Source organism: Camellia sinensis, chromosome 1 (genome assembly GCF_055761805.1).
Source record: "Camellia sinensis isolate YWXY chromosome 1, ASM5576180v1, whole genome shotgun sequence".
Lineage (NCBI taxonomy): Eukaryota > Viridiplantae > Streptophyta > Magnoliopsida > Ericales > Theaceae > Camellia > Camellia sinensis.
This window is the reverse complement of record NC_138961.1, coordinates 208,209,639-208,215,010: the sequence shown is the minus strand read 5'-3', so window position 1 is coordinate 208,215,010 and position 5,372 is coordinate 208,209,639. Positions and strand designations below refer to the sequence as shown.

The 5,372-nt window shown below is 33.7% G+C and overlaps 1 long non-coding RNA gene across 1 annotated transcript; it reads left to right on the top strand.

Moving 5' to 3' along the window:
* The first annotated feature begins 930 nt into the window (after positions 1-930).
* Positions 931-4,931, top strand: LOC114289513 (uncharacterized). The gene is made up of 4 exons (XR_003638626.2): positions 931-1,449; positions 2,549-2,663; positions 3,124-3,214; positions 4,525-4,931. It is a non-coding gene; the product is annotated as an uncharacterized LOC114289513 (long non-coding RNA).
* Positions 4,932-5,372: the final 441 nt, after the last annotated feature.

Genomic DNA, 5,372 nt, shown 5'->3' with positions numbered 1-5,372 from the left:
GAATAGAATTAGAACCCAAATTGACACGATAGACAAGTTACACAAACCACATTTATAATTTTTCCTTTAAATTAATTTTAAAAAAAAAATCAAATTGTATGATTATAATTGGTGAGACAGAGGGACATGTTCATTGTTAGGCCCTTCCAATGCTTTACTTTCTTATATAACACAAGCAACACTAATGTTAGCATTTCCAAAACACTTTTCTTGCTTTCAAATTCAAATGGTATTGCTGTTGTAAACTCCTAAAACCTAGGTAAGTGCTTTAAAAATGCTAGTTAAACTGTTGGATCTTCATTGAAACATGTAACTGCTAGCATCTCAATGACAATACTTTCTTACATGACACTAGGCGCAGTTATGTCTGTTATCATTTCCAAAACACTTTTCTTACTTTCAAATTCAATCATTGCATTGATATTAACTAATAAAAACTAGGAAAGTACTTTAAAAAAGGAGCTACAAAAGTCACTCAAAAATAGGCATTTTTGCTAAGTGCAGGTATTGGCAGGCCGCAGGGGAGAGGAAAGGAGAGAATCCCATGAAAACACCCATTCCCTACATTATCATATTCGGCATGCCGCCCCACCAAATAGTATACATGAATCTCACTTGGTAGGCATGCTTGCGAGCAGTCTGAGCATATGACATAAAGATGAGACAGTGGCAAAGTTCAGTTTTGAGATTCAAGGTGAATGTTTTTATCATAGGCCAATGCTGAGTTGACTGTTTTGTTGAGTGGCTGTGCTTTGGCAAGATGCCCTAAATATAACCTTATAAATATCAAGTTACCTTACAACTTTCAGTCGGGAAAGAGCACTTCCATTTTTGAGTAACAAAAGTGCACGATTAGCAGAGGCGACTCAACAAAATTCAAGGAGCAGGTACTGCTCATTGATGTTTATTTGCATTCATATGTTACTGCAGCTGCCTGCTCAAAACATGTGAAGAGGCGAAATTTCACTTCTTTCAACTTTGAGGGATGCTTGTATCTGTGCCAGTGTTGACACAGTGAGGACAACATTCATCTTTTAACTGAGGAAATCCACATCGGCAATCAGTAAGGTCATGGTCTCTTTGTTTCTCAGCTTTACCGTTTCTCTCGATTTTGTATTTTTAATGATCCTTCCACTGCTTCAGTGGTACTAGAAGAGAAGGTTCCCCTGATTTTCCATCTCTTGACGGTTAGGTAATAGTAATCTTCTCATAACAGGCCCTTACAAGTGGCTTTTAGGAAGATCAATACTTACTCTGACTCCTAGCACATATAATGTTGCAAAGGTTCTTCTAATAGGTCAGAGATACTAGCAATTTTTAGAAGCCCCTCTTGCACACTTACAACTATGCCATAAAGAAGAAAGATGAGACCAACTGCAGATTTATTTGAATCATTGTTGGCTTTGGTGGTTGACATGCCTTCCTCACTTTAGATGGTATGAACAATAGGTAATGGCCTTTTTCTTTTCTTTATTTTTTCTTTACTTATTTATTTATTTTTCTTTTTTCCCGTGTATGTATAAATTGTTGAAATTTATAGTTATAAACCCTTGTATTGAAGTAATTTTTGTATGTGGATAAAGTATATGCTATGTGGTACCTTCTACTATTGTGATTGGCTTTAACAATAGGGTCCACTACATTTATGTTGGGTGTTTGGGAAACAATATGGGGCATTGAAATTGAGTTCTATGATTTCACATGGGATATACTTTATTGTGGCATTTTCGCACAAGTATGCTACTCGGTTTGTCAATTTTTTAAATTAATTTTTTTAGGACACCTTTGTAGTTTTCTTTTATTAATAATTTTAGAAAGCTGATTTGGGGTCAAACAAAGAAAAGAAAAATATAAAAATTAAAAATTAAAAATACACCCACATTGCATATCCTACATTTATATTCTTTTACATGGTAAATAAATAAAATAAAATAAAAAATTGTCGTATCCCCACCATATCCATATCTATACGTATCCGTACTTCTTAGCTTCAAAATAATTCTAGCCAGTTGTGTGTTGTAACCTAACTGGTCACATGTTGCATTGCTTTGGTCAACCTCCCCCCTATAAGGTCTCTCCTGGGGCTTGAAAGTAATTATACCTGGCATTTAGCTGCCTCATGCGCTGAATAGATCCACTGTATGTGTAGCCCAATTGTAAGCTACTACATGATTGGTTATTCTGGCTTATGACCACAGATTGTGATCCATCAATTAAACTGCAGTTTTTTTTTTTTTTTTTTTTTTTTTTTTTTTTTGCATTGGGTTGATTTTGTGGATAGAAAAAACTGTCAACCCAGACTCAGTAAACTGGCCAAATAGATGGTCTTACTAGCTTCTAAATTCATCTGAACTTGATGTTGTATTGCAAAAGACACATGGTTATGCCTCTTCTTTTTGAATATATTTATTTATTTATTTTTGTTTTCTGCTTGACATAACTACTTGGCTTTACTTCTGCTTAGTTTGTTGGGAATTTTGTCTTCCATTTCTTTCCTTTTTGGGTATTTTAGAAGAAAAGTTATAACATGTGAGATCTGAATGTGCAGATCTCGCAATGCACTTGCTGACCTCTTTAGTTGCTTTAGCGGCAGGCCTGAGACTTGCATCCTCAAGCACAAGGAAATGCACACATTTCTACTGGTATAGAGTCCACCACAAAAGGTTAGATATATTTCAGTAAATTAATTATGATATATCTGTAGAATTATAATTATGATATTGATACTTGCTGCTCATAAATCAGTTTAGGATTATAGATTTTGATACATTCTACCCTTTCCATTTGTTTCTCATTGTATGTGATCCATCCTTTTATCTTCTAAAGCCCCTAAATCTTATGGGTAGACAAGGGTGAATTGATCATTACAGCATTCTACTTTTACTGCCAAATTTGGTACTTACAATCCAAGCTCAACAAGCACGAATAGAGCAATTCGAGTCTCAATAGGCCATAGGTGGGCCTGTTGCACCAGCTTCTACACATGTGCATTCACAACAACAATCTCATGCATACACTTCATCGTTTAATTGTCATCGTTCGTCTGAGGAGGTGAGTAAATAGTTAATTATGGAATTTTCAATAAGACATTTTATTCATGTTATTTGTTCTTATCAAATGTAGGTTCACATATCAAAGAAAGGAAAGAAGAAGAAGAAGAAGTAGATATGACAAATTCAATGAAAGAAGGCCGTTGGAGTCTACTGAATTCAAGGTTAGAATTGTTCATAAGCTTTTCTTCTATTGATTATTCTAGCTCTAAATTTTCAGCCTCATGTTCCTAATCTTATCTTATCTTGTATCTTTTCTTTAATATTTTTGCTATTTTGAAATGACTTTTAAGTTTGTTGGGGGTAAAAGACTCCCTTACTTTCAAATGGGATGTTCCTGAGTTTAGATTAACCTTGTGCAATCCTGACCATTCACAATGGTGATCACTGATTAGGTTTCAGGTCATTAATTGTCAACAAACTACAATAGGACAAGCAAGTGCAATAATTTATATGGAGAGGTATGGGTTGAAAGTGAAGAATATTTTTGGTTTTTAAAATCTGTCATCACAATAGGACAAGCAAGTGCAATAATTTTAGTATATTTGCAAAGAGAATAATCAATTTCAATGTTTCTCTCTGTGTCTTGTGTATAATTGTATGTATACTAGTGGGTGGCACACACGATGTGTGTGCAATTTAAATAAGTAGGAATAAAAAAAAATAATAATGAAATTAATATTATAATGTGTACTTAGCTTAAGTGGTATGAGTCCTCGTACTTAAACCCATGGTCATGGGTTCAAGCCTTGCCCATCTCTTTGTTTAACTTTTTTTTAAAAAAAAAAAATACTACCACATGGCATGAGGAGAGTAAAGCTTCAGGTCACCAAAGTTCCTGTTCACTTTATAATATTATAGATATATATATATATTTTTGTGAATGAATGGAATCTTTTTCTTGAAATGTACTAAAAAATAATGATAATCAAAAGCTTATATTTATATGGGAAGGCAAATGTAAATAAATAGTTAAAGCAAGTTATCATAGTTTTCATTGCCCAGAATTTCAATTTAACTTGATTAAGGCATTCTTCTTCTTAGGTGTTTTTGCTTATGTGGAATGTATGTTTAAAATAATATATTTGAGTGCTACTTTTCCGAAATTTGCTGTGGATTTCATATTTGGTTAAATATCTCTGTTTAATCTGTGTAATGGCACACTCTATGATTATATTATGAGTGCCAAAGTATATGATGTCGGTCACTTGAGGTTAGAGCTCTGCCTCAACAAGATTTCTTGGAGTTGGCCCAACATGAACCAACAACCTGTGATCATTTTTATTTTTATTTATTTAAGTTGGTTTCTGATTCTTGCTTATATCACAGAATGTGTTTTGCCTGCCTAGTTTGTTGCCAACCCATTTAGTGTTCTATATAGTTGAAGAAATGGTACAAGAAATAAGCCAATTTGAATGTATATATTATACAAATAAAAATTAAGCATTATTTATGTTTCATTGTTGTTTTGTAGCTTGTTGGAAGCCGTTGATCTCATCCTCTCAGGTGCTCAGAATCTTGTGGTACCAATAAAGTCCAATTCAAGAAGAAAACTGCAAGAATCTCCCACAACTCACAACAGCTGTGAATTCTCTTGACCCAAGAAGACGTGATCAGATTTAGTCAAAATTGAAATGAAAACTTGTGATTTTATAGTTGATATTTCAATACAATTATCAAGACTTTCTGACATTTAATGATCTGCCTTCTGCTTCTCTATGTACTGTTTGATGTATTGGTTGTTTAGATACAGTTCTATTAACTATTGGTATGCATATATAATTACCAAGTTATAAGTGTGTATATATCATAGATGAGTAATATGGCTTTGAAATTGAATGATTTGTGTAGATTGTTGCCTAATTTCATGTGGTATTTGAAGTATCTGGAGTGTGAATTTGGATTTTATTTTTTTGGATTTCATTATAATGTATTTGGCTTAGTCTAGTGGAAGATTTGTTTTTTCAGATTCATTATAATGCATATTTTCTGAAATGGTAAGCTTTGGACAAAATATTGATATTTATTAATAACAATATGGAGCAAAAAAAAAAAAAGGGTGGCGTTTTTGAAAAAACGCCACTAAATGACGTCATGCACACGTCACATGTTAGTTTGTGACGGTAAGAGAAGCGGACGTCAACATTTTTGTGGCGTTTTAAAAAACGCCGTCTTATATTTTTAGCAACGTTTTTCAAACGCTGCAAACCTATTGCGGCGGCCGTATCAATGACGAAAATTTAAAACGTCGCTATTACGTTTTACGGCGTTTTTTAGGCTTTTCGCGGCGTTTTAAAAACGCCGCTGAAAATTGAATTTCCT